We start from the raw sequence: 21,026 nt of genomic DNA on the forward strand, positions 1-21,026 counted from the left end.
AAGAGGTCAGAAATTCTTCAACATCAGTTTCTGTGTACTCAACACCCTCTTTTCTATTTTTAAACACCAGCCATGCAGGCACTTTTACTGGTAACACGTCCACACAGGTTTCCTTGGCATCCCTCAAATCCTGACAGCACTATTATATGTGAATGCTGCACTCTTCCATCAATGGGCAAACTACTCGCTTTCCACTCCTTGTAATATTACACCCTTAGAAGACACTTTTGTTGACTGACAGACATCTCTTTCTTCTCCTTCCTTTTACCCCACTGGGATTGGAAGCCTGCACCTCATGAGGGTTAATATTTCTGATTTTTCCACTTACACAATTAAAAAGCAGTCTCATGGAAGAACAACTTTCTGCAAGGGAAGACTAGTTTAAAAATACAAAATCCCAGGAAAGAGGAATGTGGAGAAGTACTTCAGCACCCTAGTTAAAATTCAGCCCTGTAAAAGCTCACATGAAATATTCATACTTTAATGTCCACAAAGTAGTTTAATCTGATCTGCAGAATCACAACTCTGGCAGTATAATATGTCCCATGGCCATACAAAATGCTGAACTGAGCAGAACATGTCCATATTCCTCTGCCAGAAAAATTCTGACCCTCAGGCTCTGGTGCAAAGCACTCGCTAAACACCCTGTATAACTATTTAATATTTGTGCCCTCTGAAAAGGCTTTTCTCCTTAGGTGTCTGGCTCTGATCCTAGCAACGGACACTGTTTCTTTGTTCAGTGACCTTATGAATAGAACTTCTAAGATCCAGAGAAATTGCTAGCAGCATCACAGTCTTTAGTAAAGTCCCGTGATTCTCCAGATTTCACCTGATTTCACATAACTATGTGGAGAAATCCAACTACAGAACTTTTGAGTTCCTCAAAACACTTTGTCTGTCATCACTCCATTGAACCAACACTATTTATTTGCAAGCAGCCATAATTGATTTATCTGTTGCTTGTAATAACACCATGATAAATAAATTATCACTTAAACACAATAGGTTACTAACATTTCCTTTTCTAATTATATTTATGACATATTATTAGGTCTTGCTTCATTTAAAAGCTTACATATGTTTTCCTCATCCCTGTAATCTAATCCAAGGTGCAAAATCTGAATTTGTGCCAGTGAACCCCCTTGTTAATATACTGCTGCACTCGCAGAGTCCATCTGGAGTGTTCTGCTTGATGTCACATGGCAGATCCTACCTGCATGGAAGATGAAAGGACATTCAAGGCACGCATCTAGGAATGACAGTTTTCTTTGTGATGAACCACAGAGTCACAGCTTGTTAAGTAAGGCTGTGACAGTGATAAAAGACAAAGCCTTCATTTTATAGCAGAATATGGCCTATCTATACATGACAAGCCATGCTATCTCTGCCCACACATGCCGATACCTCATAATGCATTCTCCCAAGTGCCGGACAGAAATAGTCCCTGAAGACAGCACCACTAGAGAGTAATAGCATAGTGCTTATCTAGGAGCAAATGAATGGAAAAAAACCTGAAGTGTACAATGTGTCCCTATTAACATCATAGATAAAGGGAGCTTTCAGTTTAAAGTATTTTCTATTTTCATTAGGGGTTCAGTAAGTTCAGAATCAAACAATAACGACAATAAAGTCTCCTTCATTGTAAATCATTTGCACTCTTTCAATTTTTTTATTTTTTTATTTTTTTAATGTTGAGAGTAAACTTATCTGTTGGGAACACTCTCTTTTGGAGGGCTGTGCATCCATACTGTGCGTGCGCTCTTATGCTGTACTTAACATTCTTTGCGCTTGACATCTTCCCAGACTGTCCAAACATCATTAGCTGGTGCTCACAGCCTCCCAGGCTGCCCTGCAGGGTGAAAGCCCATGGGAATGCAGGTTATGGTAAGAGGTTGAACTGCCAGGCACCTCCCAGAACAGTTGGCATAGGGGGACATATAGAGGTGGCAGTAGGGAACTTGAGGCTTGTACCTTGGTGGGGGAAATGGGAAGGCCTGGGGCTTCCTAGGAAGGAGAGAGAAGGAAAAGATTTAGCTTGAAAAACCAGGAAAATATGTGAAAGGACTAAGAACCAGCAGGGAAGCATAAGGAAAGAGAAAATCCCTTTTGCCCCTAAGGGTACTTCTCAGTTAAGTCAGGCCCTTCTCCTGGTTTTAGATAAAGCCTTATAGTACACACAACAACAGCTTTATTGAGATATTGATCCTTCTATTGGTAAAAATTAAAACCCACCTGAATCTGGGCAGAAATTCATGCATCTGCTGTAGTGATCCATATAAAAACCTCTGACTTCCTACACTCCCACATGGACAAATTAGCTCTCCAGCAAGTGCAGCTCACAGCAGGGGGAAAACGGTGTGACATGATAAAAAAATAGATATTCCCAGAGATAACCCTGGGTGGCTGAGAAATTAGTGGTAATGATACGATGCAAGTGCTGCTTATCAGCAAGATGCCATAAATGGGGTTAATGTGGGTGTTCAGTTTGTGACTACCAATCACATGGGCTAACCTGAGAAGTATGCCTAGTGTTGTTGTACATTTGAGACACATTGGCTGCATTGGCCGGGGGTTGTGAGTCTTTAGAAGTGACAGTGAAAACTGAAAGCCTGTCCGCCACTCTGCTCTCGAGTTGCATGGTGCACACAGCTCCTTTTCCTACTGTACGTGCAATCCCACTCAGTGAACCCTTCCACCTCACACCATCCTATTCTCACTTGCACTGTAACCAACCCATTAATACCTGCAAAAGTCACTGCTTAATCACCTTCAATATTTTCCTCAGTGACACCTACAAAATGTTGACAAAGGTTAAGTATCCCATGCAGCAAGATTGCTCCCTGTCATACTGACCAGCATTTACTGTTTGTTTGAACCCACTCCACGTGTTAACTGGATGTCTCTTGTCTTCATACATAAATATTAAATTCTTTGGTATGGTTGTAATATAAGTAAGTACAATAATAACATCAATATTAACCAAAGTATTCAACAGTAAGCCTCCTGACTGCCATTTATATTGCCATTATAGTTAGCTCAGCATTTCTGATTTGTGTCACAACTTTCATTATGTAAATTAACTGATTTATTTCCCATAGTTCTTAATGTATTGAATAGAAACTTTTTCAAATTTCCCCTCTTCTGGGCTCTGGACTTCGAAACCTATATCAGCACCCAGGTCTCAGTACCTTTATCCCCATTTATACATTTACAATACCTTCCTCACTTATCCTCACTTATCCTGAAGCATCCTTTTTCCGTTCTCATTTGCATGCCTTCTTTTATGGGGCTTCTCAGACCTGGAACCCCTCTGTTCCTCCTCTGATTTAGTTTTAAGTGAATTTCTCTCTGCTAAAGGAAATAGCTCCATGGACTGCAGCTGAGAGCAACAGCTCCTCCTTGTCTCCCCTGCCTGTCTTCCTTCCGTTCCAACACTTCAGCCATAGGAGCCATCCCACCAGGTCTCTCTGATGCCAACAAGATCATAGTCCTGCAGGCATGCTCACATCTTTTGACTCCTCTTGTTTATTCCCCATGTTATGTTCATTTTCATGAAGACATTTAAGTTGTGCCCACAGGTGAGAGTTCCAGTCTTCATTTGAAGAGAAACTCTTTAACCTTTAAAGTTCAAAAAACTGATTTCATATAGAGTGAACTAATTTTTTCCTGTTCTTCTTTTTTTCATGATTTTTTCAACTATTTTAATGATTTTTGGATACCCTGTTCTTTCTGTTTTACGACTGGAGTTAGGTCTACTAGGAAATGCTGACTTGAAGCAGACTGAATTTTTAGCTTGCAAAGTCTTTACTTCATATTCACACATTCTGAGCATAGGCATAAATTGCAAAAGTGTCTTCCAAACATTAAATTCTCAAGAATATGAGTTTTTTAATAATTGATTTTAAAATGTTATAGCTTACCTGTTTTCCTGTAGCCAAGCCATCATATGATTTTGAAATTGGAATGGAAAAATTGCTTTATGAGGACAACCATCATTTTACCTGAAAAAAAGAACATTTTTAGAGATTCATGAAGTAAAGATAGCTTTTCCCTGGAGTTTTTAAGAGTTTTTTCTGCACACCGTGGTTCCAGTCTGGATTACAAGTGCCAAAATGCCACAAAAAAAGACTGTTCCCTCAGTATTTTTGGCTTAGTGAGAGACAGAAAGTGCTGAAAATTTTGTAAGAAAAAAAAGCCCTAGTGAGAATTCCCACTCAGCTTTTAGATCAAAAAGGCTGATTAAGCACAAGAGGTTTGGGGAAGTTCTTCAAATGGAACCGATACTATAAATCTGCTGAATTTTGCTGATCGGTTTAGTAAACTGGTTGGATACTGTTTTGTGTGCTATTAGCGTTAATGGTTTGGGAGAGGTTTGTATATATTTAGAATGGGAGAGCCTGAAGCCTAAATCTGTCTTCAGTGGCTTTTGCTATTGGGCAAATATGAACATGCAGAAGATATGCCTATTAATGGCTGAACCCTACCACTGACATAATTTTTAGCTATATATATGTTTACCTTAAGATGCTCCTAGAGTTACACAGGAGAAGGACAAAATTTAGAGATGTTTCCCATCCAAGGCAGGAGCTCCAGGCTCTTTCTGTGGCTCTGGGTGAGGCAGAGGCTGCCACAGTAGTAAGGTTTTACTCTGCTCAATGTTGCATGGGATCTAGGGGTCTGACTGCCACACCTTCTATGTCAGGGCCCAAAGAAGCAATCTGTGTCACCAGAACACTTTGTTTAACAGAGACGTAGGATGGAAGAAAAACCTGCACTAGAAGTAGAGGAGGACTAGGGTTGGATGTCAAATCAGTCTAAAGTTTCCCAGTTTTCTGATGTTTCTGCACACGGGGTGTTTTGGTTTCACTGCTGCATTGGAGCAGGAGCAACACTGGCTCTCAGGAAAACTTGCTGCATGACTCAGGAGCAACAACTGGAACACATTTTAGGTGATTCTCATAATTTCTTTACCTTGATCCTAAGGGTTTTCTTTCTGAAACATGCCTGAATACTCCAAAATGTACACAAGGGGTGTTTTAATACAATAACTCTAATCAGAGTTTGTGAATTTGTACCATACTAGTTTCTCATGTAGGCATTCAATACACAGCGAATATGAGATAACCTTCTCCACGTCAAAGCTAAGGTGTGAATTTAGGATACTTTTCGGAAGTGGAGTAAATTACTTCACACATTGCTAGCTAAGAGAATCTGCAAATGGTGGTATTATGAAGTAGCTTATGATCTTTACATTCACACTTTGTTTTCTTTGTGGTAACTTTTCACGTAGAGAAACATTCAGGCATTTTACTTCTGAAAGTCTTTGTTCAAAAAGTGTTCAGAATTTTAAACATGTAATGAAGTGCTCTTGTATTTTCTTCTGCAATCACAATCCTCTTCTTAGACTAAGAGACATCTGGGCAGGGGGATTGGAACTAGAGGATCTTAAGGGCCTTTCCAACATTAACTATTCTATAATTCTATGACAAATTGAATTACATGTTTAACAGGTAGTTCTGGTACAAAATAACAGGTAGAAATAACATAGGCTCTAGGCTTTACCTGGTTTGGTCTTGACACCCTCCAGGGATGAAGACTGCACAAAATCCTCTGAAAAAAAAAGCAGGCTTATAGCCATATTTTAAAATGTGGGGTTTTTTTTTTCAAATTTCCCCTTCATCTAAAACGCTCAAGGAGGTGGTGTGCTAGTGAACTTGCCAACCTGAAGTGTGTTGAAGCACAGGGGAAGTGAGGATGCTTACTTATAAGAAGTGCCCTGGCCTAGAAAGCACAATAGTAAACCAGGTAAAACAAGACTCTTTCAGAGTCTCCACGAGAAGGTAACTTCACTGTTTTCCACAAGATCAAAAAATTGTTGCTAGCAAAAAAACCCCACCCAAAATTCCAGGCTTTTCACCTAGCAACACTCTTCCTGTAAAAACTGATTTCTATAGACACAGACTTTGGTTAAAGATAAAAGATCGACAAAGTGAATATAATTCATTGATTCTACGCAGAAAAAAAAGAAATACAACACAGTAAAAAAATTACCTTGTAATGCTTCCTTTCAATTACAGTGCTGCATTAGGTTACTATCGTATAGTCTTTTAAATATGATCACGTACGGCACAATTTGAGGTGTTTAACTGCATATTGATCAGCTGCTATTCTTCTAAAAGACATTCTTTGCAAGTTCAGCTTTGTTATTTGATACCTTATTTTCCAAAGTGCTGAGCATCTGCAGCTCTCACTGTCTTCATTTGCACTAACTGCAGTTACCTGGGAAATCAGGTCAGACCATGCTCATGTGGCAAGGCCACAGTTAGCAGTGGAAAAAGTACGCTTTGAAGACTAGGGTGTCTTTCAGTTAGCTACACTTTCTGCTAAGTATCTATTTGCCCACAGCAGATGCTGGAGCTGTGTCCTTTTGTTCTGCCAACATCCTAGATCAGTTCCTGAGCTCATGTAGGTAGAGAAGAATGTGGGTTGGAGAGTACCATAAGAATAGGGGTCTAGTGCATCTCCTTGTTTATTCCCTTCTGTAAGCCAATAACAATGGAAGATGGAATATAAACAGATGCTTGCTTCTGCCCTGCTCTGGCTTCTGGCCAGACATACTATCTGAGAAGGCGTAACATAAGCAGCCATCCCTTTCTAGGGATACAGACCTTACTCGCAGGAACAGGGAAATTGAAAGGTTGAAAAATTAGAACTCCAAAAAATACAATTTCTTAGAGCTGCCTGCAAGGTGACACAACTTTTCACCTATCCATATGCAGAGGCACTATCTAAAAATCCATACTTGTGCTACATAATCTGAGGCACTTGGACACATCAGGGTAATGCACAGAGGTCCTTGTTTCAGCGGCTCTGCAGAACATAACTGCAGATTAGCAAAATAATTATACATTGTAAAAAGAGTGTATATGGCCTTAATCAAGATTATAAAGAGCTAACTACGTCTGGGGCTACAAAACGGTGCTATCCCAAATTCTCATTAATAGCATCCAATTACTGTCTGTGGTTATATAACTGTTCATCTCACTGTGTGGCCACTTATTGCTGAAGTCTGTTGCTGCTCAGCACAAATTGCACAGAGCACAGTGTGTAAAGGCACTAATGGCATTTAGTTTGCATTTTGCAGTGCAAGGATAAACAAATAAATATTCTAAAACAAAATTAAAGCCGGGGGGAGGGGTTATTCCATGCAAATTTTGTTAATTTTGTCTGGTGTAAAATTAGCTCAGTTTTGGGTTTATAGCAAAAAACATGACTGTCACAGGGTATAAAAGAGAGTAAATATTTTCTGTTTTAAACATGTACTAAAAATCAGTTCCCTATCACATAAATCATACCATTAATTTTAGAGTTGGTTTGGGGTTTTTTTCCACCTGAATGCTATACAAGCCAGAAAACCTTACGGAGATCAAAGTGCTATCATTAGAACATGCGAAGTTTTACTGAGAAGTCTCTGTGCGGGCACTGACCAAACAAAATGGTAATGAGCCTTTGCTGATAAGAACAAGCAGAGATAAAGTAGGCAGAAAGATCAGGGAGTCAGTAAATACAGCAAACAATCATAGCAGGTAAGGCAATTACCAGAAGAAGAAAACACTGATAAGTAAAGTCCAGCAAATAAAATGTGATCCTTTCATAAGCTATGGACATGAGAGGGAATGGCAGAAGGCTAAAGCTGGAGTTCACAGGATATTAACCTTACTGAATGGAGGGCTGATGATTGCTGTTGCATCTGTCCTGGGTTCAGCAGTAGCAGTATTTTTTTTCCTTCAAATCCAAAAAGCAACCTGTTTGTACAGCAGAATGTTTGCTTCCTTTGTAGAAAGGAAAACAGAGTGTTTGAGTAGTAAAGCTACTGTGAAAACCAAGGAAGCAAGCTCAATGAGCCAAAACATGAGGGAACCGTTGTGAAGTGAAACAATAAACAGAAGAGTTATGAAAGTCCAGAAGTATAGATTGAAGCAGCAGGAGGGAAAAACAAGAAACATCTGTAATGATTTCTGAGGGGTTGCTTTTTCATTTCCTTCATGGTTAATGGCAAGATTTCATTGACCCCTGCTGGAGGAGGATCAAGCTTCTTAGGGTGGAAACAAAACATGGCTGAAAGAGGTAAACAGGTAGAACAGGTAGTGAAAGGACTCAGTGTGAAAAAAAAGAGCTGATGAATAACTCTAATTCTTCCCCTATTATAGGTAAAATGTCTGCCTATGTTGGAATGAAAATTTCCATTTGCTGTTATCTACTGAAAAATAATAATTTAACAAGAAGCAACCGAAGGGATTTTTGTCATAAGGAGCAAAGCATCCAACTCTTCTCACAATAACTGTTCTTCATCCACAACACACTATTTGCAGTCTGAAAGGACACAGCTGATCCTTAGCTCCTTTGGAAGCATTTGCGAAACACAGACTCCTTCTCATAATGTAGTACATAAAGGTCACTTCCTTGCCTAAGGAAATTGACATTATAATATAATGCTGGTATTTACCAGCATTAAGCTTAACATCTGAAGTTATCTACATAAGGGAGAAAAATGCCTCCTGCTTTATGAAAAAGACCATATATCATGAGTAACAATAAACTGATAGTCAAACTGAGACTTCTGGGAACAATCTTGATAATCTCTTTTATTCAAAATATTTGTTTGATAAGTCCTGACAAAGTACTGGCACAGTTTACTGGGATAAAACCAGTAAAATCAGAATTAAGCATTATAAACTTGTTACTATTCTGCTTTCCCAACAGAGCCCCAGTGCATAAATTTAGTTTTTTTCATCAAATATTCAACATCTTTCAAATGTGTATTAGCTTGACAGGGACAGTAAGTTATAAGCCATATTGAACATGTGCTTGCAAGCAACAGCTTTTATCAACATTGTATATTTGCTTGATAGAATTACAAAATCATAGAGGGAAGTGAGGCAGTAGATTTAATACAGTTAAATTTATAATATATTTACATTTTAGAAAGTCCTTTAAAAAGCACCTCAGCATGTATGACACATAAAACAACCCGCTGTGGCTTGCACAAAAGGATTCTGATAAAGTCATAAGTGAGGGCTATGGTGTGTGTAAATGCATCAGAATAGTGGAAGAGGTTAGCCAGGAAGAGAAGAAATTTATTAATAAAACAATTATGATTAAAAATCACAATTTAGTAGTCTCAAGAAAGAGAGTTTCAAAAATACATATGTCAGAGAAAGGAAACATTTGTGAGGGCAGACATTTGTGACAAGACTGAGTAACAATTCAAACATAAATATTTAGTGTAGTACAGGGATAAACTAAACAGGTACATACTGCTCAATTTCTGTTAAAAGTCAGTACCAGATAGATGTACAAAGGAAAGAAATGTCCCAGAAAAAGGTATCTAAACATGATCAAAGGTTCAAAAATAAATAACCAATGTGTAATGCTAGCTGAAATGTTCAGAAAAAAAAAATAAAATAAATCCAGAGTCAAAAAGAAAAGAACGAGAATGTTTCTCATAGTAATTTCCCAGAACCTTACATTTACCTTCTTAAAATCTAAGATATTTCTAGAGGAAAAATAAATATGGGTAAGGAGTTAGGCAAACTTCAGGCCAGAGTCCAACCACATGAATATTAACTGTACATTTTGGGTACCTGAAACTAATAATGGACCCCAAAATTTACATATTGCTTGCCTGGCTTCTGCATGTAACAGGTTGGGATGATTTATTTGTAGATGCTCCATCTGAACATCACAGGCTACAGCACACCGGTGTCTCCTTGGCCAGAGACCCTGGCGCTCCTTGTCACAGGACAGCACAACTGCTACCAAAGGTAAAAAAGCCTTCTCCTCTCTTTCCTGACAATGCAGCTGGTAGCCTGAATATTGGTGAAGGTACTTTCATTTGAGACAGAAGTTGTGTGTTTAACCCTGTCTGACTAAGTGAGAAACTGAACTCAAATCTGGTGAACTCCAGAATCTCACAGAAAAAGTGAACAGCATTGTCATTTTCTCCTTTTAAGTTAAAGTAAGGAAGGCTGCAGAAAGAGGCAGCCTGTTTCTGTAGATGTGCTCTTGGCATGCTGCAAAGAAACCTCTTAGGTTACGTCTCAGTAAATTCAGGCAAAGGAATGTCTACTCCTGGGCTTCCAGTCGTATTTAGACAGAAAATGAGCAACACGATGACTATATAGGCATCATCTGGTCTGAGCACCACCGAAGCACAAGCCTAGGTGCTTAGGGATTTTAAGATGGAACAGCTAGTTCCTTATGGAATTTAGGCTCCCCAGAGGTTAAATAGTGGCTGAATAGATTTAGATAATTTGTATCCACCAAAATGTTGCCTTAGGTGCCTAAATCCTTTCCTGGATCTGGCCCAGGAGAGAGCAGGGCGTTATGCCGTTAAGTGCTCTGCTTTTACTGAAAATCAATGCCCAACTCCCGTATTTTCATTTAGAAGTTTCTTCCCCAGCATTTGTACAGCTTGCTATTATACAACTAATTGGATACATTATAAATGCTTAAAGATATTGAAGGGCGTTAACAAGGAGGAAAATGCAATTATTTAGTCTAGTAGATGAGGATATGAGAATCAGAAGAAAATTCATGTCTGTAGGAATTTTCTGAGAGTGAACTCTGATCAGGTAAGGAATGGTGCCCTTACTAAAATGGCAGAAGCTTCAGCACTTCCGTCACTTAAAATGAGAATAAACATGGCACTGGTAAGTAGAAGAAACATGGTACTGATGGACAGGCTGATGTGGTGTCAAACCTTTTCTTCTAATTGATGTCACTCTATGAAATCAGTCCTCTTTTCTGTTTTGAACATGTGATTTTGGAGCAATTAGTGATTAGCAGAGAAGCTTGGGGGAACATGACCAGGCATGAGGCTGCTGTTTGCTTGCCAACAACTTCTGAAATATACATTTTTACTTATTTGATCCAGGATGATAAATCCCAGCCTGGGCCCTTCTGAAGTTGACATTTTTCTCAGAAGTAAATAGAACAATGAACATAGAACTACATGAAGAGACAGCTTTTTTGTAAAACAGCAATAAAGTCTACTAGACATTCAATAGCACAAATGTTTTAAAAGGAAACAGCCATTATTTTGTATGTAAGATACATGGGAGACAAAACGTGGAGCTCCAGTGTTCTTCAGAAACATTTCTTCACTCCTTGAGAAGGTTTTACAGTAGTGCTGATTGACCACCAAGCACTAACTGTTCTTTGCTCAGAATTCTGCATTTCAGGAAGCTCTGACCTTTCTGCAGGGACAGTGCTTTGCCCCATGGAAAGCAAATCACAGACGTCTGGTTCACATTAGATTTTAATTTTCCTTGTCTCTCTGTGAGATGAAGAAGCAGAAGGGCTTCTGGATTAGAAGTTCTGACTCCAGAAAAGAGATGTGGCAATGTGACAATTAAACCCAGGACATAAAAATTAACATGCAAACAAGGTAAGTTGCTGACCTGGGCAGGTACGTACCCTTTTCTTCAGTTGAGGAAGTTGTCCTATAGCCAGTTTGTCCAGCAAAACAAATAAATTTCAGAAGAATACATTAATATATTTAGATACAAAGACCAAGAAAGAATGTAAGGGAACACATAATTGGCAGGTATTATATACAAAGTTGGCTGGCCTATTTCACTCAAAATATCTTCCCTAACAAATCATATTTTTATGGAAAAAAAAAAAAAAAGGGGTTTAGAAGCTATTCATATTATTAAGACTCATCATATTGCCCACATTTTCTTCAATACATTTTACTTAATTTTAAATTTTTCTTTCATTAAAAGCCTTATTTTTTCACTGGAGTTCTGAAATCTATGGGGTTTGATTAAATGAAAATTAAAAATGTGGAATCTATATTGATAAAATAGAAAACTGAAAGTAAAATGGGAAATGGGTCAATCTTAATCTCCATGAAACGCAAAGAGCTTTAAAATGTCAGAACACCAGATACATTTTGACAGGTAAATGTAGTTAACCATATTGAGAGTGAAAAGTTCATTGTATAGACTTCCAAAAAGATAAGCAAATAAAAGAAATATAAACCTATTTTTCTCTTTTTTTTTTTTTTTTTTTTAAGCCAAACTTACCTTTTTGGGATCCTGGAAGTCTTTGTGAATGCTTCAAGATGAGCAAGCTGTAATCAGTTTGCATTTCAGATGTAGAGTTCACTGTGACTCTGATAATAAATTATTTAAATGAAAATTACTACCCTTTCCAAGAGATCTTAGGAACCTGGTGAATACAAGCCTACACAAGAGCATTTGAAAGTTTCTATTTATTCTCAGCATAACAAAGGCTTTAAAAAACATTGAAGAAAAAACAGTTTGAAATGTTGATTCTCTGTCCTTGTATATATGCTGTATTAATAGTTTACAGAGTGGTATAAAGGATGGGATTTCCTTTGTATAGCCCACTAAAAGACATCACAATCACCGCCTGAAGACAATGCATACTCACTTTTAGACAGGGAGTATTTCACTTGAAAGATACTTTTTTCCAGGTAATTACCAAGTTTTAGGGAAAAAAAGAAACAGATAATCTCTAGGCTTTGTGTAGCCCTCTTAACTGGGATATCTGAAAGAGCCCAAGAAACATAACTGGCCTTTGGCTTCATCAGCTGTGGACAGCCAAATCCAGGTCTGCCAAATCAAAAGCCAATGCCTTAAAAGGCCTAGACACAGTTGTAATACAAATGGGAGGGTGCACAGCACAACCACTCCTCCCACATTATCCATTGCATGTGCTCTATTTGAAAAGTTTAGGCGTGATGGCTACACCTTCAAGTATTCCATGCCATCTTTCTTCTTCTAAAGGCAATGGCTATATTAAGCAGTCTCCTTCTCCCTGGAGGCAGAAGAGCGTCTGACACAGAGGCAGACCACACAGCGAATACATGCTAAACATGAGTTATATATAAAGGAATGAATACAGCCTATTTCTTGGTCTGATCATGTTTCTTTGTCTGCAATAACAGGAGGAGGACTTCAAGTCTGTGCCTACCAACACTGCTGTTTTCTGCTCTTCCATGCCATTAAGGAATAAAGATTTCCCAACAAAAACATTAGATGGGTAAGTGCCTGTTGTAGCTGACTTTTCATTATCCCTCTTTTGTTCTTAAAACACAAGGAAAAACAGCAAGCTAGGTAGGAGGCACCAGAGCACCTATGGCTACAGGCTACAGAAGCTCCTCTCGGATGCTCCTGTGCTCAGAGGACGTGTGCAGTTGGAGCTAGAGAAGACCCAAGGCATTGAAAACATAAACTTCTGCCTGGAGAACAATCTATCTCTTTAGGAAGATTGGTGTCATCATAAGCAAATGGGATGTCCATACTTCTTTGTTGCTGAATAAATGTTTCCTAAAATGTTTTGCCTTTATTACATAAATTTGCATGAATTCTGGCAATTTGTAGGGCTTTGTGTCCACTGTATGATCACACATCTCATGACAGATATAAGATTCTGTGTAGAATATGCATTATCTGAACTACTGTCTTGGAGAAAGAGTCAAGAAAAAATATCACAGACTTCTTTGGATTAGAAACTAAATATCTTGAAGTTTCTATCTCTACATGTCATGGCTACAAGTAGTGTTTTCTGTGTTAGTGATAATGAAAACTGTTGAAAGATTATTTGTTATCTGTCAGTGCTAGTCAAATACAAATGTCCATTAATATAATCAGTAATTATATTCCCCATCAATCACTGAGTAAACTCTTCATAATTTTTTCCCTGTACCAGAAATTCACTGTACATAATAGTCATCAAACAAAAAAGAACAGGATCTTTTTCTAACAATCACGGATAAATTGTCCACAAATATTTGTTTAATTAACCAACTCTACTACCTGTCATGTCTCCAAGCAGATGTTAAGTATTCCCCTGTCTCCTTTCCTAAGCAAATTAATATCTAGCTACACAATTTTTAATATGGGCCACAGTTACATGATTTTAATCTTACTTTCTTACTTGGGGTCAGGTGGTGGTTCAGAGCATGTGACCTGCAGTCACATATCTTAATTCTCATCTGAGTAAACTTTCCCCAATCATGAAAAAAGTATAATTTTGTTCTGTCCTTAGTTATCTTTTAGCTCCCTTCCCATTAAAAATACCACTTGTAAGCATACCTTGCAAAACAAAAATGCCTCAAAACCTGATCTGCTTAACTAGTTTCTATCTGATAGGTTATTCACTTTCTCTACTCAAAAGTGTTTTCCAGCCAGCAGTATTGTTATCTTATGTGCTAATCTTTAACAAGAACATCCTAAAATCTGGTTTCAAGCCTGACAATCAGAACTAGGTGAAGTTAGCGGAGAATATTCTGTGCTGTACTCCCAACTCCCAACCCAGGCAGCAGCTTTTTGCCATATTGGTGTGATAATGGCAGAAAGACTTCTTCCTTTACCATAAATGCATGGGCATTTTTATTACTTCTAAAAGAACACCCTTCTATTTAGAAGAATAGGGGGAAGAAATAAACATTTCTGATTGTAATGCTTATCCAACCAGCTACAGCAGCTCAGAGGAGTCAGGGAAATAAGAAAACAAGAGGACAGGTGACAAGGCTTTTCCTCTTCTTGAAACACAGCAGAAAGTACACTCTGCTTCGCTGGTAATAGCAGGGCTCCCCGGTGTCTTACGCACATTTCTTAAGTAGCATGGCTGGTTTAAATGAACATAACCTGGCATTCCTGCTAAGAAAGAAAGTTTTGTCCTCCACCATCTCTTTTTCTAGGTTGATTTCAACTTTGACTGTGAGTACACGAACACTTGTGCTGGCATACGGGAGTGGGCGGCGCAGGAGCAAACCAAGGAGACAGAGATGGGAAAGGCTGGATCTTTTGGAAGCAAATAAAATTAGTGCCAGCTTCTGAAGCCATGACGTTAAAGTCAGCACCCCAAGGCAGTGGTGCCCTGGAATCGTCTCGCCTAGGGCCGCTACATAAAACTGTCATCCAACTCAATAATCGGGCTTTGGTTTTTTTTGCTATCACGAGAAAGAAATATTTATGTGGATATAATGAAGAATGAGACACTTAATTCCTCTTAGTTAATTCCCAAATCTAATAATCATGCAAAAAATCTGAAATTGCTTTGCCTTAATCCAAAACTGGACATTATAAAGAGACGGCTGTAATGATCTGACTGGAATCACTTTTATTTTTGTGACAATAGAGTCAGAGATTTCTATCTTCTGATGCATTATATAAGGAGTGTATGCTTATGTGTCTTAGGCCACTTACTTGTTTCAGTCTATTTGTGATGGTCAACATCAGTTTTCATGTGGCCATAGTTCCAAAATTTTATTTTACAATAAAGATTAAAGAATTGGGCTAGGTATCTGACTAATACAAACTGGCACAGCCCTGTTGAAATCAGCACAGTTGTGATCCTTTATTCTAAACAAGAAAGCGCTTTATAAAATTATTCTTTAAATACCTTATGAAATTTAGAGATTATAAGTAGTAAGAAATGGATTTTCTGACAAATTGGGTGGCCACAGAAGAGAGAAAGCATTAATAATGCTTATAATCCCTTTAAATCCTTAATCAGTCACAGTTTTCAATTGACCGTAATGGTCTCAGGCAATGTAGCAGAATCTGGAACAACTAAACTACGCTGAATTGCTTAGGAATTATGCCAGATTGATACAAAAAATAAATTTATTTGTTTACCTGCCTATATGCATAATGTTCCTTCCAGCAATTTTTATTCTTTTTTTCCCCCATATTCTTACATTCTTTTCACTTACCCAGAGAATTCCCATTTTGTCTATTTTTATCCAGTATTTCTATGCTTCCTTTGTGTGAAATACTCTAACTGCACAGTTTGGCTTTCACTTATTCAATTGTTACTCATTCATTTTGTGATCAAATTTGAATTCTATTTATTTTACCCATATTTTTAATGTAATGCTAGATAATACTTAACTCCACAGGTCAGATAAAACTTTCCTGTTTAATGTCATGTCACTGTGACAAAATTCAGATGATAATCAGGGAATACGCATTTATAAGGAGTGTTTTATTCATACTCCACTTTGCCATTTACCATAGTATTTTCAGAGTGATTAGCATGATTTAGCTGGCAGCTCCTTGTGAACTCTTTGTGTTCTAACTGAAAACCATCTGACCCATTTCTTTAAGTATGTTTATAGAATAAAATGTGATCAATGCCACAAAGTACCATTTTCATAGGCCCAAATATTTGTACTCTTTACATCTTACAAGTAATTTTCAAGATCTTACCTGTGTAAATACCAAATGATTTGTCTATTCAGAAATGAAAAAAAAAAAGGAGAAAAAATTATTTTACAATTTGCTCTATACTGACACGAAACAAGAACTAAAGCAGCACTGACATAAAACCCATAAGAAATGCGGGTCATAGATAAATAAATGGTGACAAATACCTGAAAGATTTAATTTATGCACATCCAAGTAAGTGGTAGAAATAACCTGGCCCTATCAGCTTGGTTATTTTTCTTTGAAAATTTAAATAATGAGAATAATGCCATGAAGTCTAAAATATCCATACTCTACATAGCAGTACCCTTCTTGTTGCTGCTATTTGTTTAGTGAATCTAATCGTAAGCCAGATGAATACAAAACTTAAATTCTTCACATTCACTATTTATTCATTCCTGTTTATTTCTAATGCCTTTGGTTGGTGGCTGAGTCAACTGGCAATAGCCTCGCTCTTAAGTGCAGATCCTATGCACTTCATTCCAAAATGTTAAATTATCACTGTTTGGTTTCTTTTTAGGTTCTTGGATACATACCATTCAAAAATGTAAACACCCAGCAGACATGATGTAAACGCGCAAGGATTTTAGTCAACACAGTCTCTGGGATTCCCTTCACAAAAGCAAGGGCAGCATAGACAACTGCCAGCTCCAGTTGTTTAGATCTTTTAAAATCTGTAACACATATTCAGAAAAACTACATTTCTCTTTAAACACTTTCTATTAGAGCTTTCTTACCCAGACTTGCATAGCACATGCATTTCCCTGGGTCATTTTCCATTTTACAGTAAATAGATAATAGCAACAGCATAGCAATCTGATAGCAGCTTTTCCCTCCCATCAATAGTATTTCTATTTAAAGATGAGGATTCAAATTCACTATTGAAGGTACATGCTCTCTTTTCTCAGGGGAGTTAGTATACCTGGGCATAACTCATCAGCTCTGTTACTTTAGTAAGGCCAAGTTTAAAAATTCAAACACTGGCACTAAGTCTTTTAAATTAAATCTCTAGTGCTCTGCAGGTGTGGCTCCAAAGCTGCACTCAAAATCAGCTCCACCCTCTGTCCATATTACTTGCCTACAGGAATGCTGTTAACACCAGCACTGTGGGTCTAACCAGTACTCATGGAAAGGGTCATTCCCACTGTATCTTGAGAAGACAAGGATCTGCTATATATTACTGAGCTCGAGCCATCATTCCAAGACAAAAATCTTTATAAAAGTAGACCAAGAAAGAAGGACTCACATAAAGCTCCTGCCTCCATTCAGCTTGCTTAAGCCCTAGTTATCCCTGGTAGGCAAACCTGGTGTTCTTGCTATCAGGCTTCTTCTACCTCTCTTTTCTTTCCCCTTTCTTATTCTCTCACTTTGTCCTTGAGTTTTCTGTTAGAAAAACAAAGCTCAGTTAAGCTGGTTAACAGGTATAGGTACATGTCTGTACCTGCATTGGTTAACAGTGTGGCAGTAAATTAGTCAAGCGTGAGTTGGTACCAAAACTGGAAAGTGAAGGAAAATTCCCTTCCTTCTAAGAAGGTAAATTTTCATCCAAATAAATGAAAAAATGAAGGCAACCATCACACCTCACTTATGTTATTCTTACTATCATAATTTTTAAAAATTCCCGGTTATCTGCCACTTTTCAGCATGAGAATACAGAAGCCTGTTACAGTTATTAACTTGTTAAATGGAGACTTACCATAAAATACATATGAAGTGCAATTACTATTGCAGAATACACTGGAGTTCAGTTTAATTTCTCTGATAAAACTTCATATTCTGTTTCCTCACATTCTTGATGGGTTGATTTAAATGATGTAGCCTTTACATTATTGTAAGATATTAGAGATTCTATTTTACTATTGTAAGAGATTGTGTTTAGGTTACAGACCTGCGAAGACTAATGTACATACTGCACTTTAAGTTATGATTTAAGTCCATGTTATTTTAAAGTTAAATTTGAATATGGGAGGTTGTAGGACTCGGTGGGAACTGTTAGTGTAATCTACATGAAATATCTCAGATATTAGATTTAGATGGGGGATAGAAATTGTTACTGTGAGTACGTGCTTACCATATGACTGTGTGCAAAAGGTGAGGGAAAAATAGACAAAGCCAGCCAACTTCAAACGAATAGCCTGCCTGAGCCATGATCCATGACCTTCAGTAGCTGCCACAGGCCTTCATGTTGATTACTGATGAACACAGACCAGAGCAATTAAATTCTTGTAGATTACTTGTTCATGTGATCATAATTATAGATACTCTGTCATTCAGGGATTAATTACTGTATAACTTGCAGGTTTTTTGCTTATATAATATAGTTAGCTTAGAAGCAAATACAGCTATAATAGTGACATCGTAATCATTTAATAACCGTATGATTGTACGTCCAAAAGCAGGCAGAATTCACATAGAAAATACTGCCACCAGTGTAAACATCTGTATCTAATTATAATACTCAATGTTCGGGCTACAAAGGTAGAGGACTGTGACTGCTCTCAATAACCTGCTTATTTGTTTCAAGTAATTGCAACAGAAAGTATCACAATAGCTGCAAGTTGAATATGTATCTAACCTACAAGAAAAAGTTAATCAAAACAGAACTTTCAGGTCTTATCGAACATTTTCATCAGCCTTTCACTGCCACCTCATTTTAAAGACAGAATTCCCTGGAATTATTTTGTTACATTTGCTTAGCACTTAATAAATAGGTATTTAAGCATTGCTACCAATATCCATGCTAAAATGGGCTGGTGCTTTACTATTAGAAGGCAAAGTTTTCAGAAATTGGGCTGGATGTCAGAAATATTACTTTATGTAGACCCTTATGCCTAAATACTGCTACAGGCCAAAAGAAAAAGAAAATGTTTTTGCTATCTTTTTGTTACCTTGAGTATGTATAAACCAGTTAGTGGCTAATCCCATGGCACCTTTCCATTTCACCACAGGATCAGGCAACATTTTTTTCCCTTTATGACCCAAATTCTGTACTATATGGAAGTATTGACTTCAATGGAATTACTCTTAATTCACAAAGCTCTCTAGAGAAAAAGAGTATAATTTTAAAAATTACTTAGAAGAGGGGGAATAATGTGAGCTTTAAAGCTGCTGGTTTGCTGCATTCAAATGTTTTATTAGAAAAAGGCTGCAAGGAAGTATATAGCCATGCTGCTTATGTTTTAGGCATTACTCGGCTTAAAGCACACATTCGCTGAGGATTTTGTTAGTAGGGAAGTATAAGTTACACTAATATATATAAAAAAGCAGGATAGTGTTTAAGAATGAGAGAAAATTGGTATCAAGAAAATAATGTTAATATTTCCCATTGAAATTTAAACAGTCTGCAAAATGCTACGCAAACACAAGCTAGACAAAAAGTAGAATGCTGCTTGTTAGAATCTGACTGCTATATCAAACCTACAGGAACAGAAGGAGAAAAGGGATATTTCTTCACGGGAAGTAAAGACCTCTGGAGAGATTTATAATAGGTTAAGATCCCCTGGAAAAAAAAGATAGGTCTTTCCTCTTCTTTTATGAGACTCCAGCCATATAATTTTCTTGTTTTGTGGAATCAGTCTTACAATAATTTAGCTACTGGTACAAACTAAAAAATAAAATAGAATTGATCATTCAAGACCAAATTATTTTATATATTTCAGAAATTTTCTACCAAAGAAGAATATTCTAAAGCTGCATATCTGAATCAAAGCTATCCTATCAAATGTGATTTACACAGGAAAAACAGAAACTATAGAGGTATTATATAGTATAGAGAATAAAAAAGAAGCTAAATTGTTTGGCTAGCAGATGTTAAAAAAATCAGACATTAAAAATATCTTTTAATCACTAAACACAGAACAGATTGCCAATATGTAATTTATCCATAGATTTAAAAGATTTAAAACTGAGTAAACTACAATTATTGCAAAACTGATTATATATAATACTATACCTTTTTTAATTCAATGTACTTTTATGCAAAAATATTTATTATTTTCTTCCCTAATCTAACTCCTTTTTTCCCCTTTCATGTTCTCAAATAAGGTATTTTGGCTTGAACTAGATGTGCTGTTTGGTGGTGATTGTCATACAGTACCATAATGCTACCATCCTGCCCAAGGTATTTTCACATGTGAAGAGCAGATGGTATGATAGCCAGGGCTCCACTCTCAGGTTATCATATCCTATGATTCGTATCAAGTGTGAACTATTTCAGAAGGATTTCAATGCTGTATACATGCTTAGATTCATAAATTGGTAAAGTTTCCAAGGACCCACAGCTCTCCAATTTCTTATGAGGCAAAAAATATAGATGTAATTTTTTTGGCTAAGCAGGTATGTTCTACTGGCTGGTATAAATTGGCTTGTCTGAAATTCACTCAAGAACGTGTGTGTATTCAAGCGGCAGCAGCCGTAATCCTGTCAATATTAATATAAAAGAGAATATTGGTACTTCCTGTCTTAAAATCATAGAATAGTTAGGGTTGGAAAGGACCTTAAGATCATCTAGTTCCAACCGCCCTGCCATGGTCTTCCTTTTTCTATTCCTTTTTCACTTTCAAGGGTTCTTTCTAGCAGTTAAAATGTCCACTAGAAGGCCAGCAGGAGAGACCATAACATACAAAACACCGTCCTGAGATTAAACAGGTCTAAAGCAAGTGACACAAATGAGACATTCATACCAGAAAGTGCTGGATGACAGAAGCTGGATCTTAAGTTAGTTCACGAGAACTGCTATGAATAAATTGTTCCCTTATGACTACTTAGTCTTTCAAATAT

The sequence above is a fragment of the Lathamus discolor genome, chromosome 3, assembly GCF_037157495.1.
Source record: "Lathamus discolor isolate bLatDis1 chromosome 3, bLatDis1.hap1, whole genome shotgun sequence".
Classification (NCBI taxonomy): domain Eukaryota; kingdom Metazoa; phylum Chordata; class Aves; order Psittaciformes; family Psittacidae; genus Lathamus; species Lathamus discolor.